Below are 22007 nucleotides of genomic sequence, written 5' to 3'. Positions count from 1 at the left end.
CTATTGTGATGAATATAATGATGATATGCCGATATCCCTGCCCATTGTGATGAATATAATGATGATATGCCGATATCCCTGCCCATTGTGATGAATATAATGATGATATGCCGATATCTCTGCCCATTGTGATGAATATAATGATGATATGCCGATATCCCTGCCCATTGTGATGAATATAATGATGATATGCTGATATACCTGCCTATTGTGATGAACATGATGATATGCCGATACACCTGCCTATTGTGATGAACATGATGATATGCTGATATACCTGCCTATTGTGATGAATAGAAATAAACTGTAGGAATGTTTTCTTTTCTAAATTCGATCACTTTTTAATCATTCATCTTTTTCCTCCTTTCCCTTTTTCCCCACTTCTCTCTTGCAAGAAAATTTTGAAGCTCTTGACAGCATATAATGCCTGAAAATTATTTTTCCTTTATTCATATAATGTTTCTTACTTGATCTATGATGTCTGGCAGGATGGTTCAGAGGCAGCTCACCTGCCTTTGAGCTACCTGGTCTGACTTTGATTCCCAACCCGACTATATACAGTGCCTTCAGAAAGTATTCACACCCCTTGACCTTTTTCACATTTTGTTGTTCGTTTCCGCCTAAATTTAAAATGGATTCAATGAGATATTTTTTTCTACCTCTGCCAACGAAGTCGCCAGAGGCTTTATGTTTTCGTCCGGCTGTGATAGATACATCCGTGATATATTTTATACATACATGACAAGTATGTAGAATGATGTAAAGATTAACTGCTTAGATTTTGGACTCAAGAGGTCAAAGGTTAGAGTCTGTAATAGCTTTTCGTTACCATGATAACTTAAGAACCGCAAAGGGAACCAAGTCAATCTTGGTACAAATATGTATAATGATGCAAAGATAAACGGATTAGATTATGGGGTCAATCGGTCAAAGTTCAGAGGTTTCATTAGGTAAAAATTCTGTTACTGCGCAAACTTGTGAACCAGTGATGGGAGTTTGACCAAACTTGGTATAAATATATAATATGAGGCAAAGATGAAGTGAATAGATTTCAGCGTCAAAGGTCACAGGTCATGTCAGGTTAAAAAAAAGTGATATTTCAGAACAGCTGAATGGATTGAAATTAAATTTGGTACAAGTATGTATAATGATGTAATAATGTGGGCGGAGGCGAATCGGTTGACGTCATGATGTCGAAGAGTTTCATTCTAGTTTGTCACTGATCTTCACATAACACCCATAATGTCAAAGTGAACATCACAACATTATCCTCAAAATGAAAACCTAAATAAATGGAGTCAGACACAGTAAGTACATTAGGGGCCTAGATGACACCCACCGAGGAAGATTACAACCAATGAGGGAAACGTTTCCGCAGAGACCCATCTCAGAGACGAGGTAACCGGAAGTACACCAGTTTGTGCATGACCGACTGAGTTGTGTGTTCACCACATTACAAATTATATTCCCTATGGATCGAGTTGGATCACATATACAGCCTGGCATTCTAATTCCTAATACCATCTTCATTCCATCTCTCCACTCTCCTCCCTACGCCCCTCTACTCCCCCTCCCCCTTTTTGCCATGATGCATGCAACACATCCTTTTCTGTTGTATTGCATACTTTTGATTTTCTCATTCATTTCCTTCCTTTTATTTTAATTAGATTATAAACAATGCGTTACTCCCCTCGACAGTAAGGTGGAAGAGCGAGTGGATATGTATGTATGTATATATATATATATATATATATATATATATATACATATATATACATATACATACATATACTGATATATATTGATATATATATATATATTGATATATATCTATATTATAATAGCCGTAGATGATTCTGTCTGTCTGTCTGTTGGGCGTCTGTCCGGGGTGTGGCTTACTCGGTCTGTCCGGGGTGTGGCTTACTACGTATACGCACCATTCGAGTCTACATGTCATGGATTAAATGTCACAGGAGTGTCCCGGAGCGATGGTCGTCCGAGTTCTTATAGACGCCTCTCAGTGGTTAGAGAGAGCATCACACCTGGGTTCAACTTAGATACATTTTAATTACATTCTCCCCGCCGTTAGAACTACACTTCCGCTAGGCAGGAATCAAGCACGCAGCAGCATTAGTAGAGCAGCGATGGTCAGTACATGTCAGTCGGTCCATCCGTAGCGATCGGGGCGACGAATTTCCCTGCCAGCACGGGTCCAGAAACTACCAGGTACTACATCCCCAAGTCCGGAGTCCCCCACGTCGGAGTAGCCGCCTGAGTCAGGTGACGAAGGTGGCACCACAGTGCCTACAGGCAGGGGAGTATTTGGCAGCGAGATGGACGGCAGATGCTCCATAGGCGGAGCCACGGGAGAATCCATAGACTCATAAATTGGTTCGTCGATGTCCAAGCAAGGGGCCAGGTGGCGTACGGAGACAGTGGACTCGCGTCCATCAGCCATCAACACGTGAGCATGCTCGGGATTAGCTTGGAGTACCTGCACCTTAACCACTAGTGGATCATACTTGCTCGTGAGAACCGCTCGTTTGAGGTAGGCCAGCCCCGGCTCAGCAAGCCAACTAGGTAAAGGTCGGATACTACCCGAGCTCCTCGGGTGATGAAACATCCATTCGTGAGGAGTCTGGTTGGTGGCCGTACACAGTAAAGTCCTGATTGAGTTCAGCGCCGCAGGTAACGACCAGGCCCATTTATCTAGGCCTCGGCCGAGGGACCTAAGGCTTAGCGTGACGGCTCTCCATATAATCCCATTGAAGCGTTCGACCTGCCCATTCGCCTGTGGCCTATACTGGGTGGTATAGCTAGAAGCGACATTATGCTGAAGTAAGAAGCTCCTCACCTCCTGGGACAGGAACACCGCACCTCGATCGGTTTGCACGTAGGCCGGATTCCCAAACATAGAAAACAAGTTCTGCAGGCACCGTATAACCGTGGCGGCCGTCATATCTGCGCATGTGAAAGCGAAAGGGAAGCTCGAGAACTCATCAACGATAGTGAGCAGCTAACGAGAGTTACTCGATGCCGGTGACGCCGGCAGCGGCCCTTTGAAGTCCATCGCCAATCTCTCCCACGGCCTAGTTGCTCTGGCCAGTGTCCCCATAGGAGGGTTGTAAAAACGCGGTTTGAGTTCAGCACATACAGTACAGTTGTGACAGACCTGGCGAAAGTCTTCAACCGAGTACGGCAGATTACGACAATGCACAAAATGAGCGAAACGCATCACCCCAGGATGGCACAGTTTGTCGTGCAAAGCGCGCAGATCCTCCAAAGATATGAGGCCCGCACACGTTGCCGGCAGCCATAAGGCGTCGGCAACCAGGTTATCCCTCCCAGGGAGATATTTGATGGTGTAGCAGAAATCGGCGAGTTCGATGCGCCAGCGAGTGATTTTCTCATTCTTAATGCGTTGAGCATGCAGGGTGTCGTACATAAACGCAATGCTCTGTTGGTCCGTGATAATTTGGAAGCATAGTCCGAGCAAATAGGGACGCCAACGCCAAATCGACTCGACGATCGCGTACGCTTCCTTTTTGACAGACGAATGTCTCCGCTCAGCGGAGGTGAGAGTTCGCGAAAAGAAAGCCACAGGGCGCCCCCCCCTGGGAGAGAGTCACTGCTATCGCATGATCCGATGCATCACTTTGCAAAACGAAAGATTTGTTCTCGTCAATAGTCACCACAGCGGCGCCAGCGATGTCGGACTTAAGGCCATGGAAAGCAGCCTTGACATCAAGGCTCATGGGGAACGCTTCGCAGTCCACAAGTCGGCGGAGTTTCGTGGAGAAATTTTGTACCCACTTAGAATAATGGGCGAACAGCCCGAGAGCATGCTTCAGCGAAGCACGATCGCAGGGCGGGGCCATGTCGAGCAAGGGTCGCAGACGCTCCTTATCCGGAGCAACAGAGCCGTGGGTCACGGTGTACCCCAGAAGATCTATCGTGCGAGCGGAGTAACGACATTTAGCCTCATTCATAGTTAAGCACTACCTCTGCGCGACCTCGAGGAAGCGCTTCAGATTAGCATCATGATGTTCCTGGTCATGCCCGCAAACCGTGAGATTGTCCAGATATACAAAGATGTCGGTCAAGTCAAGTCCAGATATACAAAGTCCCGCGACGAAAGAATCGCGTACAAGATCATCACAAACTTGTTCATGTGTACGCACCTCCGGTGCACTCTCGGTCAGCAGACGTCGGAGCTCTTGTGCGAAGTGATCTAAAGTCTCCGTGGGCTGTTGTTTTCGTATTGCGAGCAGATGCCGGGAATAAACCGCGCTTCGTTTCTTAATGTAAATACGCTTCAGCTCCACCACGGCTGCATCGAATGTCACGCATTGTTCAATCGCCCGGTACACGTTGTGATGTACTTTTGTTTGTAGTACCTCTAATTTCGTTTCATTGGTGATATCCTGCCTATTGTGATGGCTTGCTTCCTGAGCCTTGAATTGATTATCCAAGGTTTTCAGCCATTGTGTCAACTCCGCGCCCGCGTCCGCTGCTTGTGGGTCGGCTGCGAAGAGCGGCACCTGCATCATTCTGTGTCCCACCATGTTGCTCCCGTTCGCCTCTTGTTCTCGATCGGACGGCGAGACAAATTGTCATTAATTGTAATGAAAGTGAGTTCCACAACTTTGACCTGGTAGTAGGTTTAATGACAATTTGATCTCTGGCAACATCCTGTAAGAATACAATCATGCAATATATCAGGATCATGGAATCATGGATAATCAATCAGTAATATCAATCAATGCAAGCAAGCCTAGATTATCTACGTACACACACCATTCGAGTCTACATGTCATGGATTAAATGTCACAGGAGTGTCCCGGAGCGATGGTCGTCCGAGTTCTTATAGACGTCTCTCAGTGGTTAGAGAGAGCATCACACCTGGGTTCAACTTAGATACATTTTCATTACATAATTCACTCAAAAAGGAGTGGGGGAAGGGGGTTTTGTACACAGAGCCAAGACTCATGGAAGAGCTAATACACTGGATGGATCAGGACACAACAAGACAAACAGAACAGTTGAGAGTGGGTGGGAAACAGCAACAGCTGGACTGAAGGACAAAACAGAGGGAGACTTGCACAACGACTCCATCTACATCTCTCTCAGCCAACATGGGCAAACTTTTAACGTCATCCCAACTCTCTCTTCCACATATGTGGAAATTTAAATTGTCACAATGCAAATTGGCTGGGTGTTGGTTCCTCTCTCACCAGCCATGGCACTTCAGCAAAGGACTTCTGTGACTCAATGGGACTGACTCAATCTGTAAACCTTCCAACCTGGATTTCTCCCAATGGCAAATGCTCCATTTCTGGACTTGGTGTTGATCAGTGGAGGAATGTTTTAAGGATGTTGTTGTAGTGTCTGTGGTGCAGTGTTTTGTGTCTAGGGGTCTGTGGGTGGTTGCACATGTAGTGGCATGGGTGTTTAGGGTTGGCATTTGCTGTTGAAAGGAATTGTGCACCTCTCATGTCTAAGTGATCTTTGATTTTTAACATTTATATTTCTTCGTTTCTTCGTGTTGTTAATGTGCAACCTGTGATTATGCGAAGGGCTTTGTTTTGTATGGTCTGCAGGTGTTGAGATGTGTGTTTGATAGGCTGGCGGCCCAAGATGAACTGGCATAGATGATGACCGATCTTAATATACTGTTTGTATGTCAGTGACGTTGTTTCTTTGTGGTGTCCAAAGTCGGTGCCTATGAGTGGCCTGAGTGTGTTCATTTTGGGGGTGCATGTTTTTTTAAAATGTTTGTGATGTGATCTGCGAATGCCATTCCTTAACTTCTGAGAATAGCTTGACTGTTGATTAAGAAGGTGCATTATCCCCCAATGTTACACAGTTATTATCCTGGATGACCTCGAGTCCCACATTAATCACAGCTTGGTACTCAAAAAGACGAAATTAAACCAAATTAGATAACGGCCATCACAAAAGTCTGAAATAAATATGCGATTAGGTTTTTAAAAGTACTGTATTTCAATAAAAGGATAAGTGCTCATGTGACATGTTCGGCTAATAATAGTCAATAAGCACCAATCTATTTCAACATTAAAGTCAAGCTTATAGTGAACCTTGTACCAAAACCACGTGCAGGACAAAAACATTAGTGCACATCTCACAACAATTCACTTTTACAAGGATATTCGGAGACAATGTAAAAACCCACATCGTATATCATGTGGTACCAAATACTCAACTCAACCAAAATACTCAACCAAAAAACTCCATATCGAGGGTTCATGTAAAAAATGGTCACCACATCAAATGTGTACAAAGTGGTGGTGGTTCATGTGCAGCCTGTGGCTGATGCAAGGCCTCGTTATAATCAATCATCTGGTACTCATTTTGCCGACCTCGTAAGGATTACAGATTAAGTCCACCCACCTGGTGTTAATTTCTTTCTGGGTACTTCTAAGCTCCTCACCACATACAAAGCTTTCATCTGCAGCTTGATGGAATACTGCTCTCCCCTCTGGTCTGGTGCTCCTGCCTCACACTTAGCTCGGCTTCACGTAGTTGAAACCAAGGCATTTAGAATCATTGGACTCTCCTGCGATGAAGCTGATTCTGAGGGCCTTTCACTCTCTCACCATAGGCAGGTTGGTGGTCTTTCTGTCTTCTACCAACTCCTCTCTGGCCTAGATCCCACTGCCCTATATGTGCTCTGTCACACAAATATTTCTGCAGGACGCACAAGTTCAGCCAGCAACCCTCTTATGGTTAAACTGCCAAAATCAAGACTCTCTGCTCACCTTCACTCCTTCATTCCTCTTTTCTCCCGCCTCTGGAACAAACTCCCTCACTCTCTTCAATCCCACTCCTCCCTCCAGGTCTTTAAAACGGCTGTTCACCACCATCTCTTATCTTCCCCAATCCAAAACCTTGATCTTTTCTACCCCCGCTAATTTCACCCCAAATCCACTTTTTGAGGTGACTTTTGACTTCTTTCCTGGAAGTCCTTGGTGTCCTTGCGTTTTATACCCATCCTGCCTCCCCCCAGGCCCTCTCCCTCCAAAAACATCTCCCGATGTCCCTGCTCTCAAATGTTGTGTTTGTGTGCTTCCTCCCCTTCTCTCCCCATCTTGTCGACCGCTCCCCTTTTTCTATACTTTGTTTGCTTGTTTGTTTGTTTGATTTGTTTGTTTGATAAATGTTAGCTCTTTCACGAGCCTCGACTCTGTATACAAAAAAAACAAAAAAAAAATCCAAATTCGTATCTCAAATTCGCATCAAATTCGTATTCTCCCATATCTCCCCTCCCAAGAAGGAAGGGATGAAATAAACACAATGTCTCACCCACGTCATGATGCGTCTTCCATTCCAAACATTTGCTAAAACCTGGTGTGGAGTCCTGTCACCTCGGTGAGTGAATGTAGATGGTGCGGAGAGATTTCATCCTAACAATCCTTCTAATAACATTAATTCTTTAAACTACCCGGGGTCTTGCCCTGCCAATTGGCAGCTTTACACTATGTGGTTCTAAAAACCAATTCCCATTGACCATCCTCTGGTGCTCTTCCAATTTGGGGTCTCACTCCCCCAATTTTTCCTACTGTGCCCTCGCACAATTTCAGTGCTGGGTCGTGTGGCTCTACCAGCAGGTCCTACTTACCTGCGCACCTCCGCCACTGAAGTCGCCACCCGAGCTTGCCTAGCTCCTCAACTACCCTAACCTGGGGAAGGCCCTCCTGGCTCTCTCTCACCCCAATGATGCCCTTCTGGCATTGGGCTACCCGGGTCCTCTCCTCGGATCCTCGGGCCCCACTGAACACTACACAACTCTAACTGGCTCCCAGAGCCTACCTGCGGCCTCATCTGGCCAACAGACTACCAGTGGCGGAGTTCCCATTTAACCAAACTCACTAATTAAGGCCACACGCCCAGCCATTCCACTCACTCAAGCACCCCTCAAAGCAACAACTTGCCACTACTTGCACCACAGATGTTAATATCCAAACAATTTACCTACTCCCTCTACCTAACTTTAAACTACCCTCCCCGGGTATTCGTGAAGGGGACCATCTTCCCCCATCCACTCCTTCGCACCATGCACTCCACACCACTCATTCCACACACCATTTACTCCACACCATTTATTCACTTGCACCACATGCAAGTCAATCACTCAACACCATTACACAAGTCCTCAATACACCACTCATTCACTTTCTCGGGTCACCCCAGACCATTGCCTCATTTCACCAATCTCACCACAAAGATTCCCATTCTCAATTCCTCATTTGTGCCTAAAGCGCATCCTCATACTCACACACAATTTCTCCACACTACTACACACACACAGCATCATCTAGCTAACTACTTCCCTCTAATACTTGTGCTTTCCCCGTCTTCCCTTTACACTAAGCACATCCCTCGTCATTATCATCCACCTAATCTGACTACGTCCCCTCTACAAAAGTCACTACTTAAATCTCGGTCTCCTAAAGTCACTTCTAAGTCCCTAACAATTATCCTAGCCTGCCCTCGGCGAGCTCACACTGCCAAACCCCATAAATCTATTGCTCATGTGCCCCAAAGTGAATGGTAAACTACCATCCGCCATCACTACTGCCATTACTATTCCAGTCCTCTGAACTATGAGCCTCGTCGGGTGGGAATACATTTTCATAGCTCGGCTTCGAAACGCCGAGCAATGCATACTGGTGGTCTGTCTCCTGTTGGTTGGGTCCGTCCGGCATTTTCGATTCTGGGGAGGAGGCATACTCGGGCCGAGGTTCCATGCGCCATCCCAGCGCGGAGCCTTCCGGTCTCCGCCACGGTGACCCAACCTCCCCCTGCCGGAGCACCGCGCCGGCCAGGAGGCGAAGGTCCGACCTGGCCTTCCTCCCCCGGAATCGTGCCGTTTTCCCCTTGCGCCATGGCACGGCACCGACCATACAGGGCGGGGCCCGGCCCGAATCATGCACGCTGCCGCGGCAACGATCCCCGCCGGCCCCCGCAGCACACAAATAACACCACACCCCGAGAGCTCGCGTCAGCTATCCGTTGCACTAAACGCTGCCCCGGTCTGCGTTGATGCCCGAGTCGCATTCTCACATCCACACGCGACCCGTTCTACACTCACAGAACGTGGCGCTCCAGCGCCTCTCATACACTCCACACATTTCGTTACTGCACTCGCTCGTACATACCACTCAGGCGCACTCACGCCGCTCACACACTCCGTTACACACCTGGCCATTGCACACCATCGCGTACACTCCCCCATTACGTACTCCGTAACAACCATGGGTGTGCACTCTGTTGCACACCCAATCACGCGCTCTGGTGTGCACTCCCGCACACTCTCTCCAACACGCTCTGGTGTGCATCCTCGCACACTCTCTTCATCCATCTCACACTCTGTGTCGCACTCTTCACACATACACTCTGTTGTGCATTCATTCTCACTCTCTGTAACACACTCGCGCTCCGGCGCCGTTCGCACACGCGGGCCATTCACTCTCGTACAGCGCACCATGGACCTTCCACAAGCGCCCGGGTGACGTCGGGATCCCAAGCGCGCAAAAAATCCTTTCGCGCCAAACCTTTTCGCGCTATACACAGCCCTACTTACCTTCGGGATCCTCCTCTCCTGCACCATCTGCAAACTTCCATTGGGGTTAGGAAGCACGACAGCACAATGCGAATGCAGACTTTGAGTACATTCCATTTCTTTCTTCAATTCAGGTACTAACTCTGCCATCTCCTCAACCCCAATTTCAACTATGATTTATTTTTCCTTATTAAGCTCGATGACCACTGGCGCACATAAAATAAAATTTTCCAATTCAGCGGCCGTCGGCTTTTCTATACCCCGAGTCGCGATTTCTACCCCGGTCCACTTAACTGTGCCTCGCTCAGGCTCGCTTTTCCCACGCTCCTCAAATCGCATTACCTCGTCGCGTACCCCCGCGCCCTTTCCGCTCGACCAGCGGTTTATTTCTTTCCCCATCTCCTCTATCAACTCCCCTCGGGTGTCCATTCTTTCATCGAGTTTCTTTACGTCATTCGTTTGGGCGCCCATTTTCGCGTTCATCTCTTTAATTTGGGACAGGAGTAGTCACATGCACCAGGGCATTGCGGGCTCGGCTCTCGCCGCCACGTGCGAGGCGCCGCCATTTTCTTCGCCTGCTACCTGCCCCTCATCAATTGCATCCTCCCTTTCTCCCACTACTTCCCGGGGGTCCTGGGTTATTAATTCTTCTCCATCTACCTCATCATTTACCCCCACCAGCATCCGACCGCCTTGGCTATCCATGGCACGATTTAATTCAGATGTTAATAATAAATTCCGGCCGCTCGTAATTTGGAGTGTATTCGGCGCACTTCAGGTCCAATCCCACTTCCCTGACACCAATTGTTGTGGATCTCCAAACGTCGGCCTTCCCCTTACCAAGGGGGGATTAATCCCCTTGTCTTTTATCTAGCCGACGTGATCCAGGGCTATCACGTTCCTTCCGGTCAGCGCTGATTAGGGTGGTAGGTCGAATTAGTCCTATTACCGAATTACCAGCGCCTCCCAGGAAGCAAGGAAATAACCCCACCCGAACCACGGTTTTAGTGGACACGCCGAGCGAAAGCGAGCCCGATTCGGGCTGTTAACAGGAACTAACCCGATTGGAGCGGTTTCAAATTGTGCCACGTTTACCCAATGGAGAAATCACTAAGACGGTCGAATTAAGAGGAAACAGGAAGAACAAGCAATTTATTCACCCTTTGTACAATGAAGAAGCAATGTACAGTGAAGAAGAAGAAGCAATGTACAGTGAAGAATAATAAGCAATGTACAGTGAAGAAGAAGAAGCAGATACACAGGGCAGCCTTATACAGTCTTAACTTATACCCAGACACAGGCCCGTTCGCCTCCAGACTCAGACTCACACGGGGGTTGTAGATGGTCGGGTCGAGGGTCCAAAGATGGCGTCCATAGCTCGCTCCGGTCCCCGACTCGTACCACGAAGGAGATGGTAGACGGCAGGCAAGCTCTCCGTGTGTCGTTGGCACGGATCGGACAATTATCGGGGGGATCGGTATGCTGGGCGATTACACTGGCATGGCCACGTACGTAATAGCTATACCGGCGCTTTATACGCGTTCCCAGTATAGTTCAATACAATGCGCCGCTTTCACAAGTCCTCTGCAATGCGCTGCTCCAGCAATGCTTTCACAACGACAAGTCCTTTAACACAGGGCGCTCTCCCAACGAGTCCTCGCAGTTCTCTCAATGCTCATCAGTCTCCTGGTACCAGACCTTTGACGCAGTCCAACAAGAGTCCTTCTACCATTTGCAACGCCAGCCAGTCCTTCCAACGAAGCGCCTCTCACAATAGTCCTGTTAAGGGCTTTGTGTGCGCGCTTATATAGCGCTGCCCAGCGAACCCTCTGGAACCTCTAGTCACACCCTGTCAGGCGATGTCACCTCAGCCCTGATTGGCTGGTGGCCCTTACCGTCCCCCTGCTGCCGATCCCGATCTCAGCCTCGCCGCCGCTCCACCCCCTTTTTGGGCCTACCTCATGTCACTGGGCTAGTTCCAGCAAACCAGCAAACCAAGAGCAGCAAATGCTGCTGGTAGCCAAAGCGTAACAAACTGCGAGCATCCCAAGCGTAACAAACTGTGAGTTGTCAAATGGGTCGCGGGATGGATTCTGCCCAACGAGGTGGAATTTGGAGGGTGGAGGCACAATGGAAAGAGCCTATTATTATTTGTTTTACACAACGCAGATGTCACTATTGGAAATGGCCTTATCTCACTTATACTAAGAAATAACTAACGTTCTAAGGTGACCTACGTGTTGCATGTGGACTAACTATGGGGGCAAAACCTTTAACCATTATTAATCAAATATGTATACTTTCAGAACCGCAACAATATGTTATTCCACATGGAGAGTTCTTTACAATGAGCCATGTCTCCATTTTTTCTATGCATGCTTTCGGAGATATAGAGTTGCAAATATTTTCGGTTTTCCATAATGGCGGCCAAACCACGTGACCTATGACGTCATAATTATCATTAAAAATTATACAGGTGGAGTTGCCCCTATGGTGAAATTTTCCTGTCAATTGGACCAACGGTTGCAGAGAAAATAATATTTATTCTGTGCGGACAAACAAACAAACAAATGAAAAATCACTCATAGAGTGACACTTGGCAAAAGAGAATAAAGTAGCATGGCACTCAGTGGAGCAGCCTTTTGACCTCAAAAATAATTAGTGGTTGAATTCAGTGACCTGATATGCAAACCGTCTTCAAAGTTTAAGTTAATCGGATGAAAATTGACAATTTTAGAAATTCGGCCTATGTTGACCTTTTGGCCTATGTTGACCTCAAAAATTGTTGGTGGTTCCTTTCAGTAAGGTGATATGAAAATCCTTTTCAAATTTCAAGTCAATCGGATGAAAATTGAGGATTTTAGAGATTTGAAAAAATTGGTTGACCTTTGGCCTATGTTGACCTTTTGGCCTAAGCTAATCTCAAAAATAGTTGGTGGTTGAATTCAGTAAGCCAATATGTAAATCCTATTCAAATTTCAAGTCAATCGGATGAAAATTGAGGATTTTAGCAATTTGAAAAAAGTGGTTGACCTTTGGCCTATGTTGACCTTTTGGCCAAAGCTAATCTCACAAATAGTTGGTGGTTGAATTCAGTTAGCCGATATGTAAGTCCTCTTCAAATTTCAAGTCAATCGGATGAAAATTGAGGATTTTAGAAATTCAAAAAAAAAGTGGTTGAACTTTGGCCTATGTTGACCTTTTGGCCTATGCTGATCTCAAAAATAGTTGGTGGTTGAATTCAGTAAGCCAATATGTAAATCCTATTCAAATTTCAAGTCAATCGGATGAAAATTGAGGATTTTAGCAATTTGAAAAAAGTGGTTGACCTTTGGCCTATGTTGACCTTTTGGCCAAAGCTAATCTCACAAATAGTTGGTGGTTGAATTCAATTAGCCGATATGTAAGTCCTCTTCAAATTTCAAGTCAATCAAATGAAATTTGAGGATTTTAGAAATTAAAAAGAAAGTGGTTGACCTTTGGCCTACGTTGACCTTTTGGCCCACGTCGATCTCAAAAACAGTTGGTGGTTGAATTCAGTAAGGCGACATGTATAGCCTATTCAAATTTCAAGTCAATTGGATGAAAATCGAGGATTTTATAAATTTGAAATGGTTGTTGACCTTTGGCCTATGTTGACCTTATGGCCTATGCTGATCTCAAAAATAGTTAGTGGTTGAATTTAGTTTGCCGATATGTATATCCTATTCAAATTTCGATATCGATATGTATATCCCCAAAAATATATAGGATTTTGTCGGACCACGAACTCTAGCATTTGTTAAAGTTTCGTGAAGATCGGTTTGTGTCCTGTAGGCAAGTATAAGTGAGCGGACAAACAAACACACACAAACAAACAAACAAACAAACAAACACACACACACACACACACACACACACACACACACACACACACACACACACAAACCGGAGTGAGCAACATACTTGCAAAAAAAAAAAAAATACTTTGCCAAGTAACAAACAGATAAACAAACGGACTCATAGTAAGGGCATTTTATGAGATATTTCACAAATCTGTTAACTAAATTGTTACCAAAAAATTTCTTCACCAATATGTTTGTAAAGGTGTGTAATAACATGTGTTAAAATGTTGAAGGTCAACTCCCGTGGGAAACTCAGAAAAAAAGCTGTTGAATTCGGGTACCGAAAAATTATTTTCGAGAATTTTTATTTTTTTAAATCGGCCCTTAAGTAACTTATGAGGGGTCAAATAAGGGTTTTTCATGATTCTGAGTTGATCGTTAACATTTATATTTTCACTTTTACATTTACGCACAAAGTAGCTTTTATTTCACATACATATATAATACTCAAGAGTTATTTCTCATTCACAATGTCAGAAGTTTCAACAGTCATTGTCTATGTCTTCTTCAGACTCAACAACATCATGACTGCAGTTTCTGCATGTAATGCCATCACAGACTCCACAGGCCGAGATGCACGTGACCCCATTCTTCTTGCAGCTGCATCGCCGGTTGCTGCAATCTCCATGACAATTACAGTTCTTGAACTGCAATAGCTCCTCAGGAGCTGTGGGGTCCAGTGTTGGAACTGGCTCATACCCATGCACACCTATTGCATGGGTATGAGCTTCATATTGCTTCACCCGGGGGAAAGCTGCTGTTGTCTGTGGATCTGGCAAAGGTGGTGCCGGTGAGGTGACTTCGATCCAACCCATTGAGTGAAAGGGAGTGTTTCCGTGAATAGAGACAATGTTTAAATCTATATTGTCTCCAACAAACTGAGTGACTGCATTGTTTGTTTCCCCAACCTCCATAAAGACCACCTGATCATTACTTGACAATTCACTTTCACTGGCTGGCACTTTGGCTGTCATCACTGATTGATCCTCAAGCGCAGCATCAACCGCAACCTCATCATTGATCTGTTCATCGGTTTCCTCCACAATGGTGTCAAGAGTGCCAGAAGTATCTGGAACATCATCTCCACTCCTACTATTAAGGAAGCAGTATTTGTAGTTTTGTGTCTCCGTGTAAGACTCAGTGTATCCCAGCCGGTGGAACTTGTTGAGCATCCATTTTGACCCAAATCTATGATCAAGTTGTATGGCAAGCCCCATTTGGTGTGGCAATACTCCAGACCGAGGTCGACAGGCCTTAATAAAATTCTGCCCCCAAACGGCAACTCTTTCGTCTGTCTTGACAATCGGTCTCAAGAACATCTGAAGGCTTGCAGGAACAAGTGTCAGCTGACTATCGATGTCAGTCATACTGTGTGTGGTGGGGTATGACTTTGGACCTAAATCAATCAAGGCAATATCATTGGATATGAACTTGAGTGCCGTCTTTATGATCTGAGTCTTCTCATCTCCATGGTCAAGATTAGCATGATGCGCTCGCAGAATATTGTCGGTGCCATCTTTGAGACAGAGTACATCTGCCCTTCTTTCCTGTGTTGTGAAATACAAGGTGTCTTCGTATTTCTCTAGAAGTTTTATCTTTAGCCAATGCTTTGAATAAGAAAGGCTCTTCTCTGGTGACTGATCAAACTCCTGCAGCTTTTCATGGACTTGGTCCATGTTCATTACCCCATGCTCTAATTCTGAGTCTAACCATTCGCAGAATTCAATAAAAACTGCCTCTCGCTCCTCATCAATACTCCTCTGTCCTCTCTTCCTTTTTCCTTCCTCATCAGTCTTGGACAAACTGTCACCTCTCGCAAACATAAGTTTGCATCGCAAATGGTACAGTGTTTCTTCTGCTACCAAGTCGTTGATCCCTTCCAGGCGTCCAGTGACTTCAGTGCCCCAGTCATCCCCGCGACTCCGTGCTGTCTTCAGCAAGCTTGCCTTCAGTGTATCTGCAGTCAAATTATCTGGCACTCTGTATTTCTTTCTAGCTTGTGCTGGATTATTTTTGTAGAGCTGGGCTGGTTGGTTGCAAAGAATGCATACATCCTTATACAGGAGGTCAACTGACTGTGATCTTCTAGAACTGCAGCCAGTTGATGAACTGAACTCACAAGTAGTGCGTCTTCTCTTCAACTTTGATGACTCTTTCTCTGCCTTTGATGCTTGAGCTGACTTCTTGGTGGTTGCAACAAAGTTGTTGTACAGATCATTTTTACACTTCTGGTGGTACCTCAGTTTTCCTTCCTTTTGAGCCTCCTTCATACGTTCCACAACAGTAACATTTTCGACAGTTTCTGCTTGTTTCAATAAAGTTGAGTATCCCTTTGGAGTTGCCTGTATGAGCCTTTCAGCTGGTGTATCCGAGCGTGCACAGATGAAGCAATTGAGCACAGGTGGAGTAACGTCTTCATCCATATTGCTAGACTCCATGTCCTGCAAAGTAGAAAATGAGATATATTTAGAAATTATTTTTCCACAAAGGAGTGTCTGTGGTGAAATATAAATGTTAACAATCAACTCAGAATCATGAAAAACCCTTATTTGACCCCTCATAAGTTACTTAAGGGCCGATTAAAAAAAATAAAAATTCTCGAAAATAATTTTTCGGTACCCGAATTCAACAGCTTTTTTTCTGGGTTTCCCACGGGAGTTGACCTTCAACATTTTAACACATGTTATTACACACCTTTACAAACATATTGGTGAAGAAATCTTTTGGTAACAATTTAGTTAACAGATTTTCATATGTTTCCCTTACTATCAAGTGCAATACCCTCTTCTCTGGCGAGGGTAATAACAACATTAATGATAATAGCGTAATATCAATGTTATTACAAAACAATATTAATACTAATAATATCTCCCCTCCCCAAGGGGTTCCCCCTTTTGGACAAACGCTGTGTTAATGTGTATAAATAGCTTTTCATGGCGTTTCGTGGGGCACCCCTACTGGAGGTAAAAATCATTATATCCCACAAACACGTATGATTACCTTTTTTTTTTTTTAACATGTTGTAACTGCTGTTTAACACTAAACATATCAAACTTTCGACGAATCCTGACGTTCTCGAGGCATTATATGCTTATCGCGTCCACCACAGACTTTTTTTTTTTTTTGTATACAAGATCGAGGCTCGTGTAACAGCTAACATTAATGACAAAAAAAAAGGACACATAAGACAAAATAAAGAGAGTGGGAGACAAGATGTGGAGAGAGGGGGAAGCACACAAATACAACATTTGAGAGCAGGGCCAGGACATCGGGAGATCTGTGGGAGGGAGAGGGCTTGGGGGGCGGAGGCTTGGGAAGGGGGGTTGAGGTAAAAAAAAAACACATGGACACTGCTAGGACTTCCAGGAAAGAAGTCGGTTTTTCAGAAAAGTGGATTTGGGGTGAATTAACAGGGGTAGAAAAGATCAAGGATCAAGATCAAAATAATGGACCCAATCCTAGATCTACTGTAATCTATATACCCCAAATAAGATAATAGCATGACCCTACCTGTTGGTACCGTAGGTAGTGGGTGTATTCATCTCTGAAATTTGTGGGAAGTTTGCATTCTGTAGTTGTATCAACTGCCCGAGGGCGAAACCTTCATGAAAGTCATGCCATAGACATAAGCCATGAAACTGTAACTGGTTCACTTTAAACTCATTTGTAAACAGGAAATGAAACGTTTGTATTTCAACTCCTTCCTGATCGGGCGAGGTGAAATTTTAAATGAAATTGAAACTTGAACTCTTCGGACATTCGTCGTGAAGCGTGAAACCCAAAAATCATGGAGACACGTGACCATTATATAAACACTGATGTCATGGGGTACATGCAAGTTCATAACCCTAGTGTGTGGAAATTTTAAATGAAATTGAAACTTCTACACTGTCGGAAGGATCCAAAAAAACCCAAAAAAAAAACCCACAAAAAATGATTGGTGCCAACATGAAGCAAATAGCAAACGACCTAAACGATAGATCTTCGGGGCTAATAGCAAGGTGTGGTTTGTGAAGGAAATAGGAATTCACGTTTTTACATCATGCAGATAAATGCCCAATTACTGCGCTGTTAAAACCAACCATCTCCGCCTTTTTAATTCGGAAAAATTCAATTCAAAATCGTTTCCTTTTATCCCAGAGATAAATTCCGCTCCAATATGGAAAGCAAATCATTTTGGCACGTGCTCGCTTTGCTAATTACTCATTAATCATCATAATTAACAGAGCATGTAAATTCCCTCTGCTACATGATGGAATTGCTCAGAAGATGTCTGGAAGCGGCGTTGCCGCAGGCATGGGAGGGAGCAAGGAAAGGAGGCAAGAGTGTGGTTGGGAGAAATTCTGCTTTAATTTAACGAATTTAATTGAACGGGTTAAATTCGGTGAATTCTCCTTTATGGCGACCACACTCCGTGAAATATAAATCGGAGGAAAAAAAAAGTGCTCGTAAACATTTCCCATTTGAGGCACAGTAGATGCGAAGCACCATTTTCAAAAAGCTGTCAACTCTGTGACACGATCTAATGCCAACCATCAAAGCCAGAGTGGTAACACTGATCCACCTGTCATTGGTGGCGTTTCTCAAGTGACACACTTTTGTTACTGAGGGATTTATAAACTTTTGAATGAAGGTGCTTTCATTCACCCACTCACCAAATACAGAGTTGTGAAATAATGGTTCGTTGAAGAACATGGATCGAACATAATTCGAGGGATTATTGAGACAGGTAAAGGCTTGCCATGCATTCAGTAGGCTTTGGTGAAAGGCAGGTAGCATCGATAGATATATCTTGGTCGAGTCCATCAGGAACAGCTTCCCCACTTGATGTAAGGTGCAGCTGGTAAACTGTCTCCAGGTCAAACATGGATCAAACAAGAAGTGCCATGTTGTTCGTAGGTGGAAAGCCATGATGCGGCACTTGACATTGACCAGCCCTTGGCCACACTCTGCAGTTGGTAAGTTTAGAATCTCTGGTCTCAGCCAATGCTTTCCGGACCAGAATAAATGGGTGATGCATTTTTGTATGTCCTCCACCAGAGATTTCGGCAGCTGCAGGGAATGAACCTTGTACCATAACTTAGTGGTGACCAGACTGTTGATGACTAGTACCCTACCTCGGTAGGACAGTTGGCAGAGCAAGTTCTTCCATTTCAGTAACAGTACTTAAATGTGTGCCAACAAGCCTTCCCAGTTATGCCTCACAAAATTCGCAGGGCCAAGGAACACCCCGAGGAACTTAATACCATCTCTTCTTCACAAAAAATTGGCAGGGAGAGGAGGAGGGAGAGGAAATAGGGGGGCAGGTCGGCGGTAGGTCGAGGGTTGAAGCCACAGTGCTTCTGTTTTTGTCCAATTTATCTTGGCCGATGATGCCTTGCTGAAGAGATACAATGCACTCATCATCAAATCAACGTCTTCTGACTGCCTGATGCAGACACAGATGTCATCTGCATAAGCAATGCTTTTTAAGGGGTGGGTTCCAAAAGTAACACCAGACATGGACTTCCGAAAGGTATTTAAGAGGGGCTCAAGGGATAAAGCGTACAAAATTCCTGACAGAGGGTAGCGCTGCTTTACCCCTCTCCCAACACAAAAAGGGGGGTACAAGTTCATTGTTTATCTTTAAGATAGCCGATATGTTTGAATAACATAATTGTATATGGGATAGAAAGAGAGGTCCAAAACCCAAACATTTTAGCACTTCAAAAAGATATGTATGAGAAACACAGTCAAAAGCTTCCTCCTGGTCGAGGAAGATCAAGCCACAACTTTCATATTTAGTCTCACAGATTTCAATGACATCTCGAACAGAGATATTATCCTGAATATTGCGACCAGGAACACAATACGTCTGGTCCATGTGTATAATGTCTCCTAGTAGGGGTGAGAGACGCAAGGCCAAAGCCTTTGAGAAAATTTTATAGTCCCTACACAATAAGGACACTGGCCTCCACTGTGATACGAGCAAAAAATTTCCTTTTTTAGGAAGCAAAGTAAGCACAGCTCGCCTGCAGCTCAGTGGGAGTTCACCCTTCTTCAAGCTCTTCAGGAAAACCAGAAGCAAATCAGGTCCAATCAAGTCCCAAACTTTCTTGAAGAACTCCACTGGCAGACAATCCAGGCCAGGTGATTTCCCTCTTTTCCAGGCTTTGAAGAACAACAGAAAGTTCCTCAAGCATGAGCGGTGACTCCAGATCCATTCTTTGCTTTGGATTTAGTGCACCGACACCATCAAACAAGTTCGGAACAAGTTTTGCATCGACATCTGTTGCCTGGTAAAGTGTAGAGAAGAAGAGTCTTGTATCCTTCTTAATTTCTACAGGGTTGGTCGTAATTGAATTATCTGGACGTTTCAAAGCAGTAATTTGGGAATGAGGAAATTTTGTTTCAAAATCAAAGAAAAACCGGGTCGGCGAATCCAGGAAGTAAAGGTGCTGAAAGCGTAGTTTCGTTAGCGCTCCTTGGGTTTGATTAGAAATTATATTATTAAGAAGAGACTTCTTCTCACATAGTCTTAGTTTCTTTTGGGGGGTAGGATGGGTTTTTTTATTTGTTTGAATCAGGAGACTCTCCTTCTCCAGCTCCACTTTCATTCTGCGTTCTACCTGTGTGTTTAGAAAACAAAACTGCTGACAGAAACTTCTAATTTGGACCTTTGTGTTGGCCCACCATGCTGGTCCTCAAAACTGGAGTTGGAGCCTCTTAGATTGGACCACACCCTCTCAAAGGCATTCCTAAAGGAGGGGTTATCTAATATGGAAATGTTCAGTTTCCAAAAAGAGTGGCGATTTGGAGATAACCCTACATGGTAACTCATGGTAATGAGGTGATGGTCGGAAAAACCAAACGGGGAAATTTCAGTGGTAGGGGAGAGGTTGGAAAATGGCAAATTTATATAAAATCTATCAAGTCTGGCAAGGGCCACTTGATTATTGGCAACCTTACACCAGGTAAATTGGTGGGTGCCTTGATTTTGTATCCACCAGATATCTTGAAAACCAAAATCTATTATTATTTTAGATAACAGTCTGGCTGGTGCAGGGTGAGGTTCTGCGCCATTCCGATCGCACACAGGTTGCAGGGTGCAATTAAAATCACCGCCTATTATAATGCACTTCTGCAAGTCTAACTGCATCATGTGGAGTCGTAACCTGTCAGAGAAGGTTCGTCGGTCTGTGCCCTTTGAAGGGGCATAGACATTTATTAAAGTAAAATTAATGTCTCCATCAACAAAATCCAGTGAAGCTAAGTGACCTGGGATTATTTCCTGAAATGGGAGTTGGAGCGGGCAAAAATGGGGATTAATTAGAAAGGCAACTCCTGCTGTACGAGAGGTTGAATCGCTAAAGTAGCCGGCCTTTTTCATCATTCGATTCCATATAGCGTGAGACGATGGAGTAGATTGGGTTTCTTGTAAGAAAGCCACATCTAGTTTCCGTTGCCTTACAAGGTTGACCACTTGGAGCATCCTAGATTGGATCGCACCACCATTTATATTGAGGCTACCAAAGATAGTCATAGAGATGTAAAAGAGGTAAGGAAAGGGAAATATGCGTATCATCCTTTTAGTTCGTTTTTTGCCTTAACAATGTATTTCCTAAGCCTACTGCATTGGGGTTCCGTGAAATTGTGGTCACTGGGTTGGCGAATAATACACTTTGCCGTTTCAATAAACCCATGTAGATCAGAAAAATGATCTTTTATTTCAATATATCTTTTTCTAAGGCTGGTTCAGAAATTTGAGTATTTGCGATGGTAAGACGTTGGAATCACTGTATGTGGGGAATTCCTCAATGTAATAGGATTCCTCCCCAGACATGTCAGAAGCACTATCTGGGACCCCTGGCTCTTGAGACACCAGAATATTCTGTGGTGTGCAGATGTCATCCTGCCCTGTTTCTGTAGGAACAGGTTTAGGGGGAGGTTCCCCCAGAACCCCGGGTAATGTGGGGTGGAGGGGCGATTCTGCAACCTGTTGCACAATTTGAGGTTCTCCCTCGGGACAATCATTGTGCTCAGTTACATTTTCTAAATTGGCCGGTACAATGACTATTTGATTTGAAAGATCGCCGTCAGGTGCGTTGGAACACTGAGGGGTCGAAATTTTCTCTTTTTGCCCCCCCCAGTCGAATCTCGACCCGACTTGTCATAATCCGCACAAGGATTTAATGTAGTTTGAACTCAAACCTCATCTGGAGGTAGCGCATGCAACTCCTCCACATTAGGCTGAGGGTCCATATCGGCAGCAGGCAGAGGATCTGCATTCATATTCAGCAATACTTCATATCGATTACTCATCGATGTTTTATCAGGTGGTACCGAGTCCAATGCATCTAAGTCCAACACCACCTTCTTTTCCTTACGGGGTGGAGGGACATTCCGAGGTGTTTTCCTCTTTCTCAAAGAGGAGACGACTGTAAAACCATCCCAAACGTTATCATTTTCGGAGGTTTTCGATGTCGATGGTACGTTTTCTGTCAGTATTAGGGGGTGTTGTCTGCTCGGTCACTGCGGGGGCAATTTGTGGACAAAACCGT

The sequence above is a fragment of the Myxine glutinosa genome, chromosome 12 (genome assembly GCF_964187855.1).
Source record: "Myxine glutinosa chromosome 12, kmMyxGlut1.1, whole genome shotgun sequence".
Lineage (NCBI taxonomy): Eukaryota > Metazoa > Chordata > Myxini > Myxiniformes > Myxinidae > Myxine > Myxine glutinosa.
This window is presented reverse-complemented; position numbering follows the sequence as displayed.